The following is a 10,449-nucleotide window of genomic DNA, read 5'->3' as shown; positions in this document are numbered from 1 at the left end:
GTTCTCTTTGATAACGTAATGTTAATGGTGTTCAATGGATTTTGGGGTCTAGAGACAATTATGGAGGTACAAGGTTTTGGCCCGATGCCATAAATGCATTAATTTATCTAACCTTTATTTATCCAGGTAATGAGAACAGATATTTGAAATGCTAACCTGATTTTGGACAGCAGAGTAAAATACAAATATTTATACAACAACTGTAATATGTGAAATAGCTACTGCACATAATACATTACATTACATCATAGTAGGCCTATTATTTCATTTGCTGTATTGCATTTATTTTTGTTTGTTTTTATGTACAGCTACAGCACTTCAGTTGTTAAAATGCCCAATAAAGTGCTTATGATTAAACAAAAGGGACAAAAGTTATCCAAAGAGGTTGAAAGAAAACCGCTAATAATGTGCTGCTGTTTTACTCATTAGCCAAAATGCTAATTTTATGCTACTAATGTGAGGATTAATTACTATCTGTGGCACAAGCTTAGGCAGCTAAGATAGCAAGAGGCGTATTTAACATTTATATAGGGTAATTACATTTGAGTATAATCTTTGTAGTAAACTTGGGCAGCTAAGCTAACGAGGGTAGCATGAATTGTTTATCTAGGCCTATTGATTTGATAAATCTTGAAAGTAAAAAACAATCTGTAGGGAACCAGCCATCTTGATGGGAACAGTGTTGCTCAGAAACAGAAATACTAACGCATTTAAACAGTTAAAAGGCACATTTTCATTCACGTCATGATATTGAAAACAGATAAGACTCATAAATATTCATATTTCATTTAATTGCATCGAAGATAAGCGCTGTGTACAGCGCACTCGATAAACAAGAAAACAAATCTAAGCCACTTTAGCTCTGCAAGTATTCTCTCAGGAAGAGATTATGTACGTAGCTTTTTAATCATGCCAGAAATATTCAGCCATACAGCATTTTGTTCCATCTTTTCATAATTACCGTACAGTTTTTCTTCCCAGGAAAATAACAAGTGTGGGTACAAAAGGGAGATGGAAGCCATGTGGTGTATGAGGCAGATCTTGATGTGCAACAAAAAAAGAAAAAGCAGAATTGAGAGAAGGAGGGTAGGGAAGCGGCTGCGGAGTGACGACAAAATGGTAAAAGGCACTTGGAAGCTGAAACAGGAAAGAATGTCAGGCAAGAGTGGTTTGGATGTATGGGTTTGGTAGTATAAGAAAATGGGAAAGAAAAGAGAAGATACTGACAACAACATTTAGAGAGGTTTGTAACATGACTTCAGTGTCAGCAACAAACCGTTCATCACTATAATTACTTCAACCCTGCATTCCTCAAAAGGCTCTGATGATCATATTTAGATTAAATGAAGTCAGTTGAATGCGGAGAAAGTGGAGAGGAATTGAACAAAACAACTGTTAATTTTACATATTCATCATGTCATATAACTACGTAAGTTTCCTGTTCAGTCCACTTGAGATGTCTTAACACAGCACACTAAAGATAACGATATCTCGATAGAGTGTCACAAAAACAAAAACAATTATGAGTGGCTTCCCCTAAACAAGCTGTCTGTTGTAGTACCGATACTGGCCTGTGAGAGGCAACATTGTGCCACAGGGTATCTATACTGCTGGGAAGTACAATGAAGAAAACATAGAAGAAGCTAGGCTAACTGTTAGCTCATAGATTGCAGAACATGTACGTTTTTTCTTGTCATTTTTACTGTGGTGAATGATTTCTGAGACATTACACAAACAGTCAGCAAGATGAGTTACTCCTCTATTTGTGTTTGGCTAGCTTGCTAATTCTCTGCCAGAGGAGGGCAACGGAAGGAAAGCGTTCCGCAAACCATCATCTCCAGTGGTTGTGACATGCTACCATTCATCATGTTTCCTCTGCAACTAATGGAAGATATGACAACATTCTCTCAGGAAGTACTTGGAAGATAAGAACACGGGCGTCAAGGTAGCAAGCGGAATGCCTTTTGAGATGTCGCATCGTCCCGGAAACATCACGCAGGGCGCCCCGAGGACCGCTTCTATCCTCTAACCCAACGTGACATCAACAAGCTATGTTACCTCAGCTGACAGGACATCAGATAGCAGCCAGTCGACATCAGCCAGCAAGACTTGCTCACGCATAGAAGTTCCTGACATTCCCAGCGCGACACACTATTAGACTGGTGCTGCGATGCATACAGAAACGCTGGATTGTGTGTCAGAAGGTTGGTGTGCTTTGCTCCAAGTCTCTTCTTATCACAGACATTTACTATTTAGGTTTTTTTTTTAGGCGTTTTAAATATTTTAGTCGTTTTGTGCTTCCCTCATAGTGATTGATTGCGTTTGGTGCGCCAATTCCACTATCTGCCAGTGGCGGGTGGTGCAAAAGGCCTCAGGTGTTCGCAGCCAGAGATGCTAGCATCATTATGCTACTGGCCTTTTTGGATGGAAGCTGGATAAGTACAGTATAGTACTTTACTGTATTGTCTGATATGTTCGAATCGCTAATTTAGCCTCAAACTGCTACATGGAAAACGATCTGGAGCTAACAGTGCCTCATTATTTATTCTATTATGTACTGTATTTGTTATCTGCATCTTGAACCGTTAAGTCGTGAGAGGCTTTTGTTCGAGGTGTGCGTATCTCATCGCATTTGAGTTGAATGTGTGTGCGTGACGTCTCCAAGTCAAATGTGTCCAACAAGTTCAAAATCAAATGTGTGTGCGTGAATGTGCATTTTTCTTAAAGGGACAGTAAGATACTTTTAGTTTATGTTGATTATGGTTAACTTCCACATTTCTTGACCGATTCCAGTCGTTTAAATTTTAAACTGTTCAGCTCATTTAATTTTTTTAAAAAAAATACATTTTCAAAAAAAACACATTATTATTATTTTTTTTAATTAAATGGAATGGACTGCTATTTAAATACTGTTTTCTTTAGCTATTACAAGTGCTACTACTAAAAGTCCTAATACTACTACTATTGCTACAAGTACTACATGCGTCTTTCCACCTGGCAAGAGTCAGCAGTCCCATTCAAAACTTCCGCGGGAATTTTTCTAGTTTATTCTATTATGTACTGTATTTCTTAATTGAATTATTTGTGATTTCAGTGCATTCAGTAGACACAGGGCGTCTAGAAATGGCATGATTTTGAAGGCTAATTTTATATACTTGGTGATTTTATTTATGATTCCAATTCGGCATGTTGTTAACAACATTCTTATATACAGTGAGACAAATAGAGACTGCAATGTCTCGTTTTAAAGGGGACAGTTCCAACTCGTGTGCCGTGCTTTTGAGTCTTGTGGCACCATTGTTTTGTCCCGCTTTTACCCATGTCCCGTCCCAGAGTCCCAGTTTTTCAGTCAGCAAGTAAACATTTTTTTGCCATGTGTATGTCAATCACATTCAAATGATAACCAACTGTTAAATTCCTTCCTTATTCACTTTCACATTAACTTTTGCGCCATAGCAGAATTAGAACTACTTCCTGCTTCCGTGTCTAAGAATCATGAGGAATGTAGTCACTCGAGCGGAGCGTTTTTGGCGGAACATTTAAAGACACGAAAAACACACTTTTCATGTTTAGTTTCGTATACAAGGTTTTGTAAAAAAGAAAAAGAAAAAAAAAGGGCTTAAATTCAATGATCGATAGCAAAAGAAAGCACTGTACTCACTTGCATCTGGCATTTGAGGTGCGTTCAATGACCAATAACCGAAATCAGAACAGCCGTATGTCAACTTGAGTTGCAAGGGATAAAAAAAAATTCAGCGGTGCCACCATGTCAGGACTGAGCAAAAACGGTTGCATAATGGTGAGTACATTGCCTTAATTAGCGCTGTTGAAGTGTCAACCAAGCTAGCATTTAGCGTTAGCTCAAATAATATGCTTAAAAGATTGGCTAGCAATTTAATTTGTTGTAAAAAGTTCCTGTTGAGAATTTATTGTATATTTCATTTCCAGTGAAATTGTCATGTCTCGGCTTTTAATTTGAAAAATGTTGTCACCCTATCCGAAGGAAACTTATGAGAGCCATTGCATCATCATTCCCATCTCTTTTTTAAATGTTTTTATTATATTTATGTTCAGAAAGAAGTTGACCTTTGAGTTCAGTTCCCCCGCTCTTCACATCGCTAACACCAATTGCCCTATCATCCTTCTTGATGAATTTGCTCCCCCGTGCTGAATGGTAGCCGGCGTCGCCCCTCACAGGAAGCCTCCTCCCCGCCACCGTGAAGGTCACCGCATCTCACCAAAGTGTCTCAGTACCGAAATGAACTTTCAGGACTTGATCAGCATAATAGTTTTGTCTGCCTTCTCGCGTTGCCGTGCTCGGGTGTAGCGTCCTCGCCAATAAGGTCAATGCCAGATAATTAAAGTGAGAAGTCGCGGAAAGAAACTCGATAGCTCGTTTACTGCTGAGAAGGAGCGTCTGACTGACTGAGGGCTTCTAAAAGGATCATGCTTGGAATAGGCCTACGCGGTGCTAACTACTGCAAGTCACACTTTTAGGAAACGGAATATGGACCCAAAATGGATACCTGGGCATTGCTGTCAAGCTAAAGGATACATATCGCGCATTTGCTTCACCATTTAAAGAAGTTCCTATAAAAACGTGTGACATGACGGTTGTGCTTGTCCAAAAAATGACTACCACCGCTCTAACTCAGGTTGTGCCACCCGCAGCACCGGATTTACGCCGGTCACGAAAATAGAGCCCAATATGTCCACTTAATGTGAATTGATGAGTTCATTAGAACGTGTTCATTTGACCGCTCGTTTTTTTTTGGTGTTCCTTTACTTCAGTGAATAGGCAGAAATAAAAGTATGAGAACAGAAGACTGTAGAAAATCATACAGTGAACTTCAACTATCAGGGGATGAGGACGGAGCCCTGCTGGACTACATGCAAATCAGCAAATTATTTAAAGACCCTAAAAAATGGTTTGTAGTTGTTATCTCTCTCTCTCTCTCTCTCCCTACTCTTCCCCCCTCTCTCTCATTCCCTCTCTCTGCCTCTCTCTCTCCTTCATCCTCCTCCCTCCCTCCCTCTCTCTCTCTCTCTCTCTCTCTCATTCCCTCTCACTCTCTGTCTCTCTCTCCTTTGCCCTCTCTCCTTCCTCTGTCTCTCTCTCCTTCATCCTCCTCCCTCCCTCTCTCTCTCATTCCCTCTCTCACTCTCTGTCTCTCTCTCCTTCGCCCTCTCTCCTTCCTCTCTATCTCTCCTTCTCCCTCTCTCCTTCTCCCTCTCTCCCCCTCCATCCCCCGTCTCTCTTCTTTTTCCCATCCCTCCCTCCCCCTCTCTCTCACTCACTCCCTCTCTCACTCTCCTTCACCCTCCTTCCTCTCTCCTTCCTCTCTCTCTGTCTCTCTCTCTTACTCCTCCCCTTCACTCTCTTCTCTCTCTCTCAAGCACACTACCTCCATCCCTCCCCCCTCTCTCTTTCTCTCTCTCACACACACACACTCACTCTTTCTTTGTCGCTCACTTTCTCACTCTGTCTCTCTTTCTTTCTCCATCCCCTGTCCTTTCTTCCCCTCACTCTGTCTCTCTCTCTCTCCCACTCACTCTCTTTTTGTCTCTCTATCTCCTCTCTCTCTCTTTCTCTCTCCCTCTCTCACACTCTGTCTGTCTCTCCTGCACGCTGTCTCCCTCCCTCCCTATCTCCCCCTCTCTCATGCTCTCCCTCCCTCTCTCTTTTTTTTAAAAAGCAGTAACATGACTAAGGTACGGGACTATTCACCATTTGCGAAGGTGACAAACGACACTTCAATGTTCTTACATGTAAAGATGAATGAACCGTGCCAATTGTCATCTCTCCTTGCGCTATCTGCTTGCACATATGCTGCGTTTGAGTGGAGGTAGACTTCAGATAAAAAAATATTAATAACAAGCATCCGGCAATAGTGCAGCTGTACTATGTTATGATCTGCGGCGCTTTAATGGGCTGTTGGAAGATCTCGTCACTTTTGTAATAAGGTGTGTATGCTTGCTCACAGGAGAAGGTCCACGTATTCTTATCTAAGCGGTGTTTTTAGATGAAAAACACCCACATGGGCAGGATACATACTAGAAAAACAGTCATACTTCTGATAAGTGTTGTTGTTTTTTAAATACCAGTTTCACTTTCCTTTCTTTGGTCCTTCCTCGGGTCTCCTGACGGCCTCACGACTCTGGCTGGAAGTGTTCGGTTTAGGTCCCCATACCGTTTATGGGGATTTTTTTAATAGGTTTTAGGTGAACTAATGAATACACACTCGCACGCACGCACATACATAAACTCACATAAAAAAAAAAAAAAATAATAATAATAATAATAATAAAAAAAAAGAGAGAGCAATGATGATGACATGTCAAATCGGTAAAATTACCGAATGAACAATTCTGAGCTCTCCAGAGAAAAAAATTAAAAATAAATAAAAATTAAAAAAATTAAAATAAATAAATAGCAGTTTATCTGACGTGAGTCACTCTTGATTCATTGTATAATTGCACCAGTAGATGTAGTAAATGTGACTATAGATGGTTGTTTGGCATCCAGTCCAGGGTATATACCCTTGGCAGTTGTCACAGACTCATGTTGCTAGGCAGAGTTGGGTGTCAAAATGAATCCATTCATTGGCAACGAATCAATGATCACATTATCCATCCATTCACCCATTTTCTGTTCCAGTTTCTGATTTTGTCTAAATCTCTTCAAGACATGATTAATAATTAATTCTAAATAACTGACCATTGATTTCTCAATTAAATGACCGCTCTGTATTAAGTATAAAATACACATCATAACGAAAGGAATCCGTACCATCATGCAGTGTCTCCATTGGCCTCATCATGCACTCTCATCGAATAATGTTCCATCTGATTCTTGACCCTTCTATCATGCTTTAGTGCGTCAAGATTTCAAGACAGCGCGGGGTCATGTTGAAGTTCAAACACGTCTGGACTGACAGGAAATGAAAGGGTGCGCCTTTCCTTCCACTGCTGATTGTGTGGGCTACAATTGGATTGAATTTCTTAGAATGCGGCCAGTGAGAACACGGCGTGAACAAGTCTGACACGTGTGCCAAAATTGATCGGAGTTCCCGTCACGCATACGCCTCCTTGGGGATGCACAATATTTGACATCACCACTGAGCTGTACTCGACTTTTCGACAGGCTACTTACTGCATTTGGATTTCAGCTTTTTGTGCTTGTAAAAAAAAAATGCATGAGTGAGGAGAGCACCCATTAATCACACTTGGACTTCAGAATGACATGAATAAATCCCCCCCCCCAAAAAATACATTTGCTGACAACAGTATGCCCTCCCGAGTGTTACAATACTGTGCAAAAGTTACACATAACGGTAATTTGGCCCAATTTGAGCCTTTTTCCTTCCTTTTGATCAAAGTCAGCAAGGGACCGTTTGGCAGATCCCTCTAACAGATCATCCTGAGTAGGGCTTCAATAATTTACTCACGATTAATCACAAATTTTAGATCTGTTCTAAATGTACAATATTTTTTTTTTTGGGGGGGGGGGGGGTGTTCATACTCTTATTGTCACAGTTTGGGAAGGTGTGACGCTCAGAAGGTCAATCATAATGAAATGCTCCACCCTACAAGGGTTTTTATTATTGTTATTATTGTGAGAATGCTGGAAGTTATTGTGATTTTTATTCTACACTTTTTTTTTTTGTAGTGAAACAACTCCCACACAATACTTCCAATTTACACCGTTCAAATTTTAACTTGCTTCAAAAATTCACGCCTTCCGGGGTATTTATCATCTTGATTCCACATTACTTACAGTATTTGCACACTTTAACGTTAAATATCAACTTTTTCCCATTCATTTTCAATGGGACTGATGCGCTACTGAGTGTTTTTTAAAAATTTTTTTTTTGCATTTTTACATTGGATATCATTAATTCCACTTTTCCATCTAAATGAATGGAGGGTACTTTCAGATAACACTTTTCCATATAAATTCCAACTTCAAAAACTCATGTCTCCCGGGTTCAAGTATTCATTTCATTCTACAATTAATATTTGTATTTTTTTTAAAACATAATTTATCTTTCAATTTACTTCATAAGCATTCAGCTTAGCATTCAGATATTAGCATTTAGCTTTCAGCATTCCCACACAATTTCTGCAGAAATTGCACTTAGTCTAGTATTATATAATATAATTGCATTATTATGTTATGTTATATGTATTTAAATATAATATATTATGTTATTATATATCTTTTTTTTATGACAGCATTTATAGCAACAAGCAGTGATGGGAAAATGAAGCATTTGCGCTATATAATTTTTTAATCCTCTAGATGGTGCTCTTGGTTTAAAGATAAAGGCTAGTGCAATGGAAATTGATTACAATTCCACTGCATCTTTCAACTGAGAGTGCCAGTAAAAAAAAAAAATACAATAAAAATCACAAATGCTTCATGAAGCTTCATTTTCCCATCACTAGCAAAAAAAGTGAATTGTGAACCTTGGTGTGTTGAAATGAGTTGATGAGCTTTATTTAGACAATAGTAGTTTAGTGCCATCCTGTGGCCTCTATAGGCAATTACAATACCTTTTTTGGAGGTCCACAAGTTGGGGCTTGGGCTCACTGTACAAAACAAAGAAAAAAAAAAGATGAGTTTTCCATCAAATTCTGGACTTACGTTCAATTTTTCTAAAATCTAAAAAAAAAAAAGTTTTTCATTTTTGACTGCCGTATCATGCTATACTGAAGGCCTGAGTATCACATGACTCGAAAAGACTATCACGGCAAGACTTTTTTAAAATACTTCTCAAAAAAGAAAGTTGCAACAACAATCCTCCAAACAGTGTGAGATTTATTTTCTTACAAAAATATCTTACATTATAAAACACACCTTGAAATATACACTCCACTAGGAACGATTGAAATATACTTGTTTCTAGCTTTCAAATTGCGGCTCATTGTTCAAGCAATAAGTGGGGGGGGGGGGGGGGAATAATAACAATCCAGTTGCGAGCATGTGGGCTTAAAAAGAGTTCAGAGGTGAGGGGAAGAAAGCTTTGCAAACAAGAATCATCCATTACCATTAGAAAAATACAACCAAGCTTCTGCTTCTGTCTACGGCGCGGCTGAAAAGGATCGGGGAACAAAAAAAAAAAATTCTGATCTCTAACCAACGGGAGGAATGATGACACGGAAGGTCCCAGAGTGCATCTGTCGGAATGAAGAAAGAAGTCACCCGGTGGTCTCCGGCGTGAGATTGGAGTCAACGCGGTGACACCTGTAAAGCTGACAATCTCAAAAAAGTACATGCAAGGGTTGCATTCACCTGTCAGATACATGTCAGGGTGTCTGTCGGCTCCCAAATGTCAATGACTTTTTTTTCTTTCTGGAATCTTCTCCTGTCACATGGGATACAACTAAATGCCTTCTGTCAAAACCCAATCAGTCGCCATCACCGGAATGTGGTCTGGAGGTAAGTTGGGAGAATCTTGGGATGTTTTAAATAGCGTGGCAGGGAGCCTAAAAAAATGCAATTAAATTCTAGTTTCTAAGTTTCTGGAATTCATCACTGTTTCTTTCTTAGGTATGAATGCCCTTATATGGTCAACGGGAGGGCCTTTCTGCCCTAATATGGGCAAAGAGAAGGACTTTTTATGTCCTTATATAGGCACGTGGAGGCTGTTTAATGTACTTATACTATAATACTTTAATATCCTTATATGGGCACCTAGACCTTTTCTTGTCCTTATATGGGCAAGGTAGTGATGGACAAATGAAGCTTCATGAAGCACTTGTGATATTTTTTGACTCCTCTAGATGGCACTATTGGTTTAAAAAGGCAGTGGAAATGTAATACATTTTCATTGCACTAGCCTTTATATTTGAACCAAGAGCACCATCTAGAGGAGTAATAAAAATAGTAAAAGTGCTTCATGAAGCTTCATGAGGCTTCATTATTCCCATCACTATGGGCAAGTGAGAACTTTCAATTTCCTTATATGGAAAAGGGAGGTCTTTTAATGTCTTTGTATGATGCCCTTTGTTGTCTATACATGGGAGAGTGAGGGTCAATAATTGAGGGCCTTTAATGTCCTTATATGGGCATAAGGGAGGGCCAATGGACCACTTTTTTTTTTTCTTCCCCAGACCGATACCAGTACGAGTACTCAAACCTTGTTAAATCATCACTGATTCAGATACGAAGTACTGATGGCAGGAGTGCTTTTGATGCATGCAATTTCCCAAAAATTCAATGACTGATCATTTTAAAGAGAGACCTATACATCCCAATAAAGCATTTTCCAATGGAATTAAATAAATGGCAATTTTCTATTCTTATAATTCCTGATCGTAAAACAGCCACAAGAGGGCGTTGCGAGTACCGATACCTTGAAATAAGGCAGCGTATCGGCCTGGTACTGATATCTGGTATCGGTACTCGCCCATATCTACTTTTACTCCAAGGGGAGGGCATTCTGT

The sequence above is a fragment of the Vanacampus margaritifer genome, chromosome 14 (assembly GCF_051991255.1).
Source record: "Vanacampus margaritifer isolate UIUO_Vmar chromosome 14, RoL_Vmar_1.0, whole genome shotgun sequence".
NCBI classification, from domain to species: domain Eukaryota; kingdom Metazoa; phylum Chordata; class Actinopteri; order Syngnathiformes; family Syngnathidae; genus Vanacampus; species Vanacampus margaritifer.
The sequence above is the reverse complement of the archived record's forward strand: the minus strand, read 5'-3'. Positions refer to the sequence as shown.